Below are 13,485 nucleotides of genomic sequence, written 5' to 3' on the forward strand. Positions count from 1 at the left end.
CAGTCTTGGCTGTCAATTTATTTGTAAAAGGAAAAAAAAATAGGTAAAGGTCTCTAAAATGCTTTTTGTCATACTTATTACAGTATATCATAATGTCCCAAACCTCATTAACAGAGTGAATGTTCCATATGGAGTACCACAAGGCTCAGTTCTGGGTCTACTACTTTTCACTCGTCACATGGTTGCACAATTTTACTGTTATGCAGATATCACCTAATTTTATATAGCTGTTTCTTCTGATGAAATCCACCCAATTTAGTACACTGAAAAGGCTCTTTCAAGACAGTAATTCATTCTACAGAAACTGTACTAAACCTGAATACTATCTGAGCCACTACAGGTAACAGCTGAGGTTATGTCATTGACTCCGATCTAACATTCCAGTTTAATGTAATGAGTGTAGCAAAAACAGCATTCCAACATTGAAAGGATATTGTAAATGTGACCAGGGCAACTAAGCGCCCTGACAGCAAGTGTGACAACGCCACCCTGGGACTTTCACCCAGAGAATACCCACTTTCACAGGTTCTTATAGTACAGAGAAAAAGAAGCAGAGATGTGAATTTCCAGTTTCGACCACTACATTTATTTACACAGATTTAATGTCACTCTCAAAAAACCATTTGGGATAGGTTAAAATTTACGATTTATTACCAAAATATACTTATATTCACTAAACAGGTAATTACCAGTACAAGGGGGAGGGGGGCTGTCAGGGAGGCCTACAGGAATGAGGGAGTGAGAGAAAAGGGGGGTCACCACCACCAGTAGGTACAGGGAAGAAGAGATCACACACACTGCAAAACAATAAAGCACATAGTTAGAATACACAGCAACGTAAGCATGCACATAGAACCCAGACAGGGGGAAACCCTCCACCCAGTAACCCACCACCTGTAAGCCTATGACAGCCCACCTGTACAAACACTAAAAAGAGCTCCACTATATCATTAACTCACAAGTTTGGTTTATGAAAGATGATAAATAAATCCGACAACTAAATTAACCAAGAAAACACAAACCAACTATCAGAAATTAACAATCTACACAGTAAAACAAGGTAACCATATACAATAAATACATTTGTAGAAGGGCAAAAACAGCAGTAGCCAGAAGACTAGGTCATGGGAACAGACACCATGTTCCAGTTCCTACTGTAAAGAAAACACATACAAAATATATAGTGACATGTATATAATATAAACATTAATCCAAAAACATATGTTTCAGTCATTAAAATCTAAAGACCACTGAGAAGAATAGTACACAAGACATACAACTTAAAGATTAACATACCTGCGAGTTACATGAACAATTTATCCAACTAGAATCTGGCACATACACACCACTCTTCTAGTGGAGGGAGCAGCAACTACCTTCAATTAACTCCCATATTCCTGCCATTACACCTGCACAGATGTGAGGGAAGAATTTAATGCATGCGCCCACTATATGATAAATAAGCCAAGAACAATTCATACCTTAGTTGGGCATCGGCATCCCTCAAACAACTGTAGAGTCAGGGTAGGGTGAGGCAAAACCTACTGCTGACTGCTACACAGCTACATTTAAGGACTGAGAAGTGATTAGCCTCACCTGCTGACAATGATTGCAGGGTGTGGCTAAACTAGAGTGGGGAGGGAACGCTACCCATCACATAAAGGTCTGAGCTTTTTCCCTTGATACAGAGAAGCTTGTGCATGCATTCCAAATTTGCTCGACTATTGCAGCGCATTGCTATCAGGGCTCTTCAAAAAACTCTATTATGTTGCTGCTAGAGTTTTAAGTGAAACCGATAAGAGAGGTTATATTGTCCTTACCCTAGTCCTTGCACTGGCTTCCTAATGGAATGGTCTCCATTTCTATCTGAAGAAACCAACATCAAAAGGGGATATGCTAAAAACCCACCACTGCTTTTACCTAGAATCTGTTATTCCTTCTCAGATTATATAAATGTACTATTGTGCTTAATTCTGCAGCCAGATAGCACATATTATTGTGAATATTCAATAGTACAGCTGTCAAAGTCCTTTGATTCCTTGATCTTCTTTAGTCATTACAGCAGTATTTGAAAGTCCCATGTTTTATGTCAGTTAGGTCCAATCAATATCCAAAAATTATACTAAACACATTTATTAACACAAATACAATCTTAAAAAATATTTTTTTTGAAATGCCCCTCTGCACAAAAACATAACAAAATACACACAAAACAAAGCGAGACAGTGCTTACTACTCATTTAAAGCCTTAGGATATTTTGTTTTTAAATGATTTGTTTTGAAGTTTCTCTTTGCACAGTTTTATCCCTACGTTGCCATGTAACTACCTCAATAACCATAAAACACAGCGTACTGACTTCCTGGCCTGAGATATTAGAATGTCTTGCTGTCCTAATGTTGCTTTTATGTTAAAAACAAAGAAGACAAAGCCACCGAGATATTTGCAGTAGATAAACATATTTATTTATATATAATTCTACCTTTCCTTTGGATTTTTGCCTTATTTTATGTGTGGGTGTAAAAAGTGATTACTCTTAATCATTGCACTGCAGTCCTATTGCATAGCCCATTTCCCCCGGAGACTAATCATGCATGATTAGCTGATGGGTTTTGAGACTGGCTTCACAATAAATACATTTCTAAATTTAACTCCAAAAGCGCAGTTTCAAATGTCACTGTACAGTGTGCTCACATCATTAATGCTTGTTTTAAACTCGACACAACAAGGACATTTCAGTCTTCCAGTTTTAACATACGTTGTAAGGAATATCTGGTTTGCGTAATCTTTTCAAACATTGAGAGCTGGGAGGAGAAAACAAAAGAGCTGGGAGTTTCCTAAAGACACAAATGCTTTGATCATTTACTGTACAAAGGACACAGACAGCGGACACACTGACTCTTCCTGGAATTTTATAGGATATTGTCACATTTTATGGTTCGTAACTTTTGGCAATATAATGAAATGAAGGTCATTTTGATTTAAAAGCTCAAACAAACATTTTATTAGTGCACAAGGTCAATTCATTCTGAATGGAAAGACTACTAAATATGTCCCTTAGTGAAGATTATACATTGTTTGCTTGTGTAGTGTAAGTACAGATTAACCTGCGTTAGAAATATCATGAGAAACCTCTTTTAGGTGGGAATGTTCCCTTTTTAACCACGACTCCTACCCACACAATGTAGCACAAGTGCACTGTGCTTCAGCACAGGTCCCACTGAGGCAGCATCTGTATAATTTGATGTGGAGCCGGCAAGACCTATTGAGCAGACCTAGGTGCTCCTGGTAGAGAGGTTACAAGTAACCCCGGGGCAAGACTTAACAAATCAGTGTAAGCTGTTTCCGATTGTTGTGGTTCCATAATTTGCAAACCAAGTGATCAAGAGAAGTGATCCAAAACATGATCAGGTTTTTACATCTGGCTGAATGAAATTCAATATTGATTCTCTGCAAAGGGCAGTTTAGTATGGACATGTATGCATGGGGGTCCTTACATTCCCCATATGTACACTTCACATTCACATAAGTCTTTTGAATTGGGCTTCTGGTGGTATGTATTGATATACATGGAACATAAAAAGGAACATCTACAGCATTATGGATTGGCCTTTCACTTCAACTCAATTTATTAAAACAATAAATATATTAACACAGTTTTACTTTCTCTCTCTGCCTCCCTCCCTCCCTCCCTCCCTCATACACATATACACAACTCCCAACAGTGTTTATAGTCATGAGCAACATATTACACACATATTGACACACTGTAGAGATATGCAAGGATTCACAGCTTGTTAGAGATTTAGCACTTTCATCAATAAAACCATAAAGCCAATTCTTCCATTCTTCCTGAGTTCTTTCTTCCAAACATCAGTCTTTGAGAAAAACTAAATTCTTTGCACTATAGCTATGGAGCGGGTTGACAAAAGTAAGTTTATACACAAAAGTAAAAACAGGTAAAATTTTAGCTGGCAGGACACATAAATCATCTGCAACTGGACAGAACTGAAAACAGAGAAAGTAGAGAGATATGGAATGAAATCCTGTGAGCATAAACAGATTATGAGACAACAGACCCCTGGGCACAGACACGTAAAAAGTCCCCCCATTCCTCTTAAAGAGGAGAAAGACACCCAGACTAGGGGGAATCACGCCCAGATGTTGTTCATTCGTGGTCATTTGATGTCTCTTTGTGGTTGATTTATGTGTCCCAAGGGCCTCTGTGCCTGTGCCTGGCCCATTCAATAATACATCCATAATAAAGCCCCTGTGGACAGTATTCTCTACCTTCTTCTGCACCACATCTTAATCTTTGGGTGAAGTCAGGATGTGTTAACAATGTTTCGACTAATAACCATTTGGATGGACTGATGGATTACTCACGTACTTGTGATGTGTCAAAAACCTGAATGAGTTTACCCTTTTTGTCTTGTTACCATTGTAACAAATGCGGCAGAGAAATTTAATTTTGATTAATTTTGATTGTATCAGTATTTTAAACACCTCGGCTGTCTTAAGCTTGGTGACACAAGAGGCCAGTCAAGTGCAATCAATAAAACACGTTCATACTAAACAACAAATGAGTTTCGTGTATCTGATTTTACTGGACACAAGAAATCTATAATTTGATTGTGTCTTTTGCTCTTTTGTTTTGTATTATTCTTGAATAATAAACAATATATGTATTATTTTCATGTACAGGGGAAAAAGTACACACCATTAATCATCAACTCAAACCTTGTGCCTTAATCACCGCCTCTACTGTTTGCCTGCATCTGTGATAGCAGCTGTAGCAATGGGACAATATGCATGACTGGATTCCCATCAGCCCTCTCTGTACATCCACACTGTTGGAGAGGAACGACAATCTCCATCCCCAACTTCATTTTAGGAAAACGCAGACAAAAGTTAGTCTTGCAATTACCCACTGTGATGTACAAACTTCAAAAGTAAGCAAATTGCAGCTTGTAGTGTAAAAAGCATTAAAATATATGGATGTAAAGATTTACTAGTGTCAAACATGAGGGAGATCAACCTGTATAGCATTTAATTTAATAAAGAATTCTCATTTAGTCTTTTATGAAAATTCATTTAGATGTGCTGAGGTGGTGTTTGCTGTAGACCTCTGAGAGGAACACTGGCAGGTGGAAATATAAATTATAAACATTGACAGGGATCAGGTTTTTCCCTGAGCTCTGTGAGAATAAATGTGACTTAAATCGACTCCTCTTCTCTTTTTATTCCCTACCGCAGGAGCCAGTAACTTTCAGCTGTTGGGGATTCAGTCTTAGCTGCTTGATATGCACGTGTTTTCCCTCAGTTTTTTATTGTCCTTCACGCTGAGTGGCTGCAGCACAATGAGGCCATCATGGTAAATGTTGAAATGCATTAATGTGATATTATCCACCCTTATGACAGACGGTGACCCGCAGGGAAACTCCGGCCTGATATGAAAATATTGCCCACCGCGGAATGTCTCCAAGTAATTCAATCATGTATTACATTGTATACTCTGCCTTTGTACTGTGCTGTGTGAAAATTCATTTAATGGTTTGGAACAATGTTAATGCATTTAGAGCATTGGGTAAGAGAAGGCTGGTGACCCATACAATGCTTTCGTTGGGGGAGGTGAGGTTTTCAAGAAATGTGATGGTCCCAGGTCAGTGAGAGTGGTTAAACAGCAATTACCAAATGTCATGTGTGTGCATATGCATACAGTATTTATGGATAAAAACAAATTATAGATTAACTACTGTACTTGTAAGTGTTCTCGGTAATTATTATTTAATTTGCAGGAAAGAAAACCAAACCAAGAGGAAAGATATTAATCCGACTTGCCTGTTCAGTACATGTAGACATGATGTTTGTGCGTGTTTGGTTTGTTTTTGGTATGACTACAGCTAAAACTGGTACTAATACCTCATGGGGTAATGTTCAAACACAAATATATGCAATAAAAACTGTAACGGTTTGTTCATTAGCTACTGTAAACACTTTCCCTCTACATCCATAACTGAATTAATACATTTTCTCCAAAATGCCATTCACTAATGACATATTTTCTTGGAATGTATTTGGGTGGTCGCCCTGTTTTTTTGCATAACAACTAATGAATTAAAAAAATGCATGCATTGGAAGTCTGGAAAGTGAGAACCAAAGGAATTTTAATCAGGCAGGAAAACATGCTGCTGTTTAGCTTTTATACAACCCAGCAGAGCTATTGATGTAAAAACTCTAAATCATAATTACTAACTGCATTCTTATCTCTAAAAACTACAAGAGAGAATAAGGGAGGAAAAGTACAAGGGGGAAGAAGAACAGATTCAGCAGGCTCAGTGTTTTATTCTCATGGTCAGCAGCACTACAATCAAATGTGGCTCAAACAATGTGGGACATTCAGAAATGCTGAGGTCGCAGGTCATGCAACTTGATAACCAGCGACAGCTGGGACACCAAAATGCACCGCTGGTCATCAATGGACAAATGCCGAACAAGAGAAAAATCCACACGATCCGGTCTCCGCCACTTATCTTCGCTGTGGTGGATGTGTCAACAAGTAGCTTGCTCGTCGGCAAACATAATTTAAATGAGCAATCTATGACGTTCTTCAACAATCTACTTAACTTTGTGCCAAGTAACACTTCATTTTTGTTCATTTTTATTAACTCCACTTCATCCTGCCATGTTGTGTTCAGTGGGTCGTCAAGGTTGTTTAGAAGGTACATCCTCTTCTTTCTGATAAAATAAATTGCAGCTTATGTATGAATGTTTAATTAAGTAATACACTTTTTTCCTTAACATTTTTTGTGTCTGCTTTATTTTGTACCCTTATTTATATCATCGCTTTCCTGTATAGTGCTCACAGCTACCTGCACAGAGCGAGCTGCATGCTCCTAACATTTAGCTATTATTCACTGGCCTGGCTAGAATTGGAGGTAGCAGCAGGACTTTCACACACGTTGAGTTGTTGAGAGAGAGAAGAAATGAGCGGAACACATGAAGCCACAAAACTTTTTTAAACTGTTATTATTATGAAAAACAGCGAGAGAAAAAGAAATGCAGCAGTCAGGCTGCAGTCTTTTTAAACTCTGCCCTTACCATAGCCCCACGGCAGATGCATCCTATGCCCCCCCCCCCATTTGCTTCACTACAGATTTAACAATACGGTCTCCATTTAGTTTTCTCTTTTTCTGTTGAAAGCCCTGTGCTTCAGCTTCTCAATAAAAAAAACACAAATGTTGTTCTCTTTCATACCAGCCATGACATAGGTAAGACGCTCCATGCTGGTCTGTCACCAATTCTGTCAACAATGACTCAGAATCACTTATTTGAGTTCCTGAATGAGTACAAACTGTGATGAAACAAATCTACAGTTGAAGTCAACTGGAGTTTAGGCTGTTTTAAGCAAGTGAAATCTGGTACTTCGGGTTCGAGAGAGGTTTTGGTCTAACACATTTTGATGCAAACTGTATCTGGATTGTGTGAAAACCCCTAAAGGTAAACGTCTGTTGTTTTATGTAAGAGTATCAACCTCAGCAGGTGTAGGTACAATGTTCCAGAAACAGCCTTTGATGGATTTGTTTAAATGAGACTGTAGTAGATTTTTAATTGCTGTGTAGGATTTTGCTGTGGAAAGCAAGGTATGTCTAAGTATAGAGATGCATGATTGCAGATGGGACCACAGCGCTGCCAAAGGCTCTGTTGAGAAGCTAATAGTCTCTGTGGATCACAACAATTTTCCTTTCTAACTTGTTAAATGAGACCTGAGAGGTATGATGAGTGGGCGTGTGCAGAAGAAAGTGAGAGTTCCACACGTTGAAATTAGATAAGACTGAGTGTTGACTCCTTTTGTTCAGCAAGACTTTGCATTAACTCAATATAATGTCTGGTTCTCTTTGGTTTCCACGGCTTGGCAGGAAAAATAACTGAATAAAAAACACAAAAGACGGAACGTGTGAAAAGAAGAAAAATGGTATTTAGACACCTGTTACTGCAAATCACTGCTTATTGAAGAAATATGGAGCAAGAGGAGTGTTTTCACACCTTAGCACCTTATCTCACAGAGGGATATAGCAATCCACTGGTTGGACAAAATGTGTTGAATTATCTTACAATTCAATTTCTTTACACAAAAGTAGTGAAAATAGTGATATAGCATGTGAGATAAAAGAGTGAGTAACATGCAATAGGGTGAACAGTCAAGCTTTGTGTATACGCCCAAAAGAGGGAGAAAAAGACAGTCATCAGGAAGTTATTGACCAAGAGAAGGGTTTCCCTTTTTAAGCTGATTGACTCGAGCAGCATGCAAAGGGCATGTTAATAACAGTCAGGTGGAAACACTGCTCGCTCGCTGGATTGAATTCAAAAGAAAGGCAGTGTAATTTCACACACTGTGAGAGATAACACGCTGCTCAATGAGTCAGCTGGAGGGTAAAATATGTAGGGTGAAGGCTGTTTCATAAAGCCTGTAAGCTAAATCAATCAGTGAAAGGCTTATAATTGTTTCAAACTGAGCCGTGGCAGCCGCAAATGTCCCTTTAAAATGTGTGTTTCCTGCGACAAGAGAGAGGCTATTTTTGAAAACACCAATAAAGTTGGCATTTCATCAAGTGTTGAGAGGCTGGGTGGCTCATTTGAAATTTGTTGATCTACAGTAAACAAACATGGGCACACAGCACACAGCACACAGCACACAGCACATAGCACACACACACACCTAGAGGGACACAGCATGCAAACAGACCCAGCATGCAAACAGACACAACAATGACCCGGTTACCCTTTTTTGACATGGTTAGTTGAAAACTGTTTATACAGCAATGGGAAGCAAATAAAGCCACAGACAAAAATACTTAAAATGATATTAATAATTAACTAAGTAATTCCAGTTATTTTCACCCTGGGCCTTATTTTCCTTGTTTTGCCATCTTGACAGCAGTTCAAAATTACATTACTTACTTCACTTAACTTTACAAAGTTCCAATCTCCCAGACTCCAACACACACACACATACAGGAAGGCCAATACTTTAATATAAAACAATGATTAGGCAACTTCCTGTATTACCTTCATAAATTTTCCATTTATGATTTCCTTAAACTTGTACTATGATGTTGCATTTACTGCAACATATTAAAAAGCTGTCTCATACAGGTACTAAAGGGTAACCCGTGCTTTAGTATAAGACACTGAGGAGCGTGACATAACAGTGTCAGTTTTTGAATACAAGACAGCACAGGTAGCAGGATGGCTGAGGGGAATTATTGTAGATAACTTATGGGCAGGTGTGGGAATGGGTAAGCAGGCAGATAAATGAGTATAAGACTGAGCTGACCAAAAAAGAGAACCAAAAAACACAATGATTAAATACACAGGTAAGGGGAAGAAAAAACATGACACAGGTGAATAATCAAGGCGGGGCAAACAATCAGAGGACAAAGATTGCAAAATAAAACCGGAAACAACCAAAGGAAACCCAAAACCATGACAGTAATATGAACAATTTACAACTCTAGTGCCAAACCAACACTGAGTTATTGTTCAACTGGGCAGTTTTTCTCAGCTCTTCATAGCTCATTGTTTTGGTTTTACAACCTTTCTTGTTTCTATCTCCACAGTTTTTAGCTGTGATAAACCTACTGCACACTGCCTGTCCAGCATCAAATGGCAAAAAGAAAGGTTGGCGACTAGCTGGTGGAGCATTTAGCAGCCGAAGAACAAAATATTTCCCTCAGGAGCTGTTGGAGACCAGAGCTAAAAGGATAATGAATTGGACTTACATTCACCAGATGGCTATAGACAAGTGACTATGCAACTGTTTGCCAACATGCTTGCCACAACAACTTTATAATGTGATAATACGTCAATGTTGTGTTCACAGCTTATTCCGCTGTCCCCAAGTGGCTAAAACAGCAACTGACAGAGGTTTCAGGGATGTTTTATTTAACCTTTTGGAGTTTGCTCTGGAGTTTGCAAAGTAACAGTAACATAATGGTAGCAAGTAAGAAAACAAAGTCCTGTGGAATTACCATGACATTATAGATCTGTGTGTTTTTACAGCTCAATCAGGTCTGTACGTTTTTCTTTTTGTAATCCAGAGCAAAACAATAAACACAGTTGAACTTAGAAATAATTAATGATGATATGAGAATGCACTAGAGCAAAGAGCTCCAAACACTTTTTTCTTCTTTAATGAATAATATATGCTGGGCAGCATGTCAGAAAACATGTATTCAAGGGATAATATTGACTTGTTTGGCTCGGAGAAGCCTCTAACGCTTTCGAAATGTCCAAGTGCCAATAAAAGTGTGAACTTGATCGATCTGCATTACCTGTTAAGTGTCTCGAGTATTGACTGGCTTGACTTTTTCTGTGTGAGCAGTTTGCAGAGTCAGCACAAAGTCAGTGTGTCTTGTTATCGCTCTCACTGGTCCCAGAGCAAACAAAACTCTTATAATGTATACATTTACAACCATTTTAAACATTGATATATGGGGGCCTCCTCCTCCCGCTTTAAGAGCCACTACACAAGCTCATTAAAAGCCAATGTTCCGGTTTTTATGACAGCAGGAGTTGTTACTGTATCCTGGCTTGCACTACGCTCTATGGTTCAATATAAACAGCCTTGATTATAGGTGAGCATGAGTAAAGGAGAGGAAGAAAAAAAACGGAGGAGGGCATTAAACAAACATGAAGGAGGAGGAAGAGGAAAAGGCAGAAAAACTATGAAAAAGAAGACAATGATGACAGAAAGGAAAAAGGAAGCAGGGAAGCATAAGTGCTGGAAACGTATCAAGAGACAACAGGCGCTACCAATTAACTTGCTACAAGATTTATGACTTTCTCTTGAGCTCTCACATTGGCTTCAACCTTTTGACCGCTCATTTATAACTTAGAGACCATTAAGTGCCTCACAAAAGTAAGCCTCTCATTATAATTGCTTTAAATATTCATGACTTCTTCACAATCAACAGTAACTTTCTCAAAACGGTTGGCTGGATATGCAGCTGTTTTCTATCTTTCAACATCTATTAACTAGATAACTCTCAGCACATGGCTAGTCTCCAAAAGTGGGATATAGCTAATGGTGATCTTAAAACTGTAATCTACCCAAATGCAGCCGCTGTGAGCTTGAAAGGGAGCTCTTTAACTGTACCAGCAGCTTTGGTCAGCTTGAATTCTTGTCCATTATAGTGCACTCCAACAGGCCTTTTACAAAGAAGACATTTTGACAAAGTATAAATGATAAAAATGAATGATGTCTGAATTCCATTTAGCTGCTTTGGTTTTACAGTGCTGGTATTATGCATGCTGGCTCACTCTCACATTTTTTTACCAGGATACGTCAATAGAATGGAGCCATTGTTAACACCTGTGTTTTCCCTATAATGGCACATGAAAATGCCATTTTAAAGGTCTATAGTAACATATTTTTAGAAAAATATAAAAAATGTACATCCCATTCCTGCTGTATAATCTACGTCTCTGTGCATTTCAGTGCTCAGTATTTTGCATATACTTTTCCAAAACTTTGTAGGCACAGCCAATCACTGTTGACCACTGCATGAACTGAAAGGGCCTTATTTAAAGGATCTATAGGGCACGGTCTTTCACTTTTGTTAGTTAAAGGGCTAGTAATCTGGCTGAAAAGTGAAGTGCAAAGGGGTTGTATTTCATCTCTCAATTCTTACCATAGGTATGTTTTAGGTGTAACATGAATTAAATAAATTCATTTCCCACTCCCTTTAAAAGTCAGGAGGTCTGCACCTAGCGAATTCCTGTTTAAATGGCGAACTCAGAAAGTTTTACGGAGCTGCATGTGTGCTTATTCCGCCAGGCTGTAACAGACATCTGTAATCTCCTGTCAGATGATTTGGAGACTAATGCCAGCAATAGAACTCAGGCTGGTCACTTGCAAAGAAATACAGCGCAGCAGTGACTCTGACAGCAACTGGGAGTGCATAGGGACGGCTGGCATTAATCTCCAAATCATCTGACAGGAGATTACAGATGTCTGTCACAGCCGGGCGGGATAAGTTAAGTTTACAGCAGCACTTGTTTTTTTTGCTGAGGGACAGGTATGTGGTCCTTGGCCGGTGGACCGTCTCCCTCCACTGTCCTCCCAGTCTCATCCATAACTTCATTTGACGGCATATGAGCAAATGCACCAATATTTAACTGAAGAGGAGGTTTGTTACACCGCTTTAGTCTCTGAAATGGAGCAATTTAGTGCAAGCAACATTAGCACTGTAGCTCAGAGAAAGCCATTTAGTACAGCACCACCAGTTCTGGAGTGGTAAATACCGTACTGACCAGAGTGGAACATGTAGTGCAGCAGTGTATTGTAAATACACCTTAAGGAAATATTCTATAACAACTCACATTTACAGCTGCAACAGCTTATGATAACCAGGGCTGAGACAAAATCTGTTTTATTGTGATACACAACATACTTGAGTTTTTTAACTAAACTTTGGTGGTTTATTGTAAAGTTGACATTTAATTTGGTTGCAAAATGCACAAAGCCATATATGATGATGGAACATCCCTTACATGCACTAATCTTTACAGAAATATCTTCCCAACAACACAATTATTAAAACTAACAACTCTACTGTAGTTTTGTGCTTCTGGAGTGGTGTGTTCTTTTAGTCTGGCTTTAGGGATGGCATACATAAATAAAAAAAGAAATCCTAATGACTGTGGTAATCCCCTGACTTTCACTCTTGTGCCACCATGAGGTTGAAACTTGTGGTTTTTACATGTCTCAAGAACTGTTTGATAGATTATTTTTTTTTACAGACATTTGCGTTCTTTGTGAACATTTCATCATCAATCTACCTAACGGTTTGGTTTTCTCAGCAATGACCATCAAATGCTCATGAAGCCGCCAGTTTAACAACTTTTAACAACATCACAATCGAGCAGGGTGTTCTAGTTTTAGTGTCAAAATTTCTCACATTTTGATCAACAGCACACCGTGTACTGTGCACCTCTTTGTATATTATATAAGTGCCAAGTTAAAAGGCAACTGGACTTTAGATTCTTGAAGATGTTTTGCCTCTCATCGAAGGGGCTTCTTCAGTTCGTCTGAATAGATTATGGCCTATGGATTGAGAATCTTCATGGATAAAAGTTTAAGAACAATAAATTAATTGCTTTTTCTTTTTCCAACATCTCTCATCCGCGACAGCTTTCCTGGATGACATATTTGTCTTATAGCTGATTAACTCCCTTTTGAGCTTTGTGAAGGCAGCAGGTAGCATGTTTTCCATCTGCAGTGTCTAATTTAAGTGACGTGCATTGTCAAGGTGTGATTACTCACACCAGATCCACTGTGGATAGCCGATTAGGTTTTGAGCTATCAGCACCAGGCTGTTGCTCGCAAACTTCTGTAGACTTTGTTCTGGCTTGGTATTCTCACACTTTCCCAGTTTATAAGACGATTTATAAGACGATGAGTGATAATCATCTGAAGTGTTTGT

At 38.7% G+C, this 13,485-nt stretch overlaps 1 long non-coding RNA gene across 1 annotated transcript; it reads right to left on the reverse strand.

Annotated features, from left to right (window-relative positions):
• Nucleotides 1–563: 563 nt before the first annotated feature.
• Nucleotides 564–1,379, reverse strand: LOC127358892 (uncharacterized). The gene is made up of 2 exons (XR_007882558.1): nt 1,297–1,379; nt 564–1,154 (listed from the first exon to the last, which is right to left on the reverse strand). It is a non-coding gene; the product is annotated as an uncharacterized LOC127358892 (long non-coding RNA).
• Between the last annotated feature and the right edge of the window lie 12,106 nt (nt 1,380–13,485).

This window comes from Dicentrarchus labrax, unplaced genomic scaffold, assembly GCF_905237075.1.
Source record: "Dicentrarchus labrax unplaced genomic scaffold, dlabrax2021, whole genome shotgun sequence".
Classification (NCBI taxonomy): Eukaryota; Metazoa; Chordata; class Actinopteri; family Moronidae; genus Dicentrarchus; species Dicentrarchus labrax.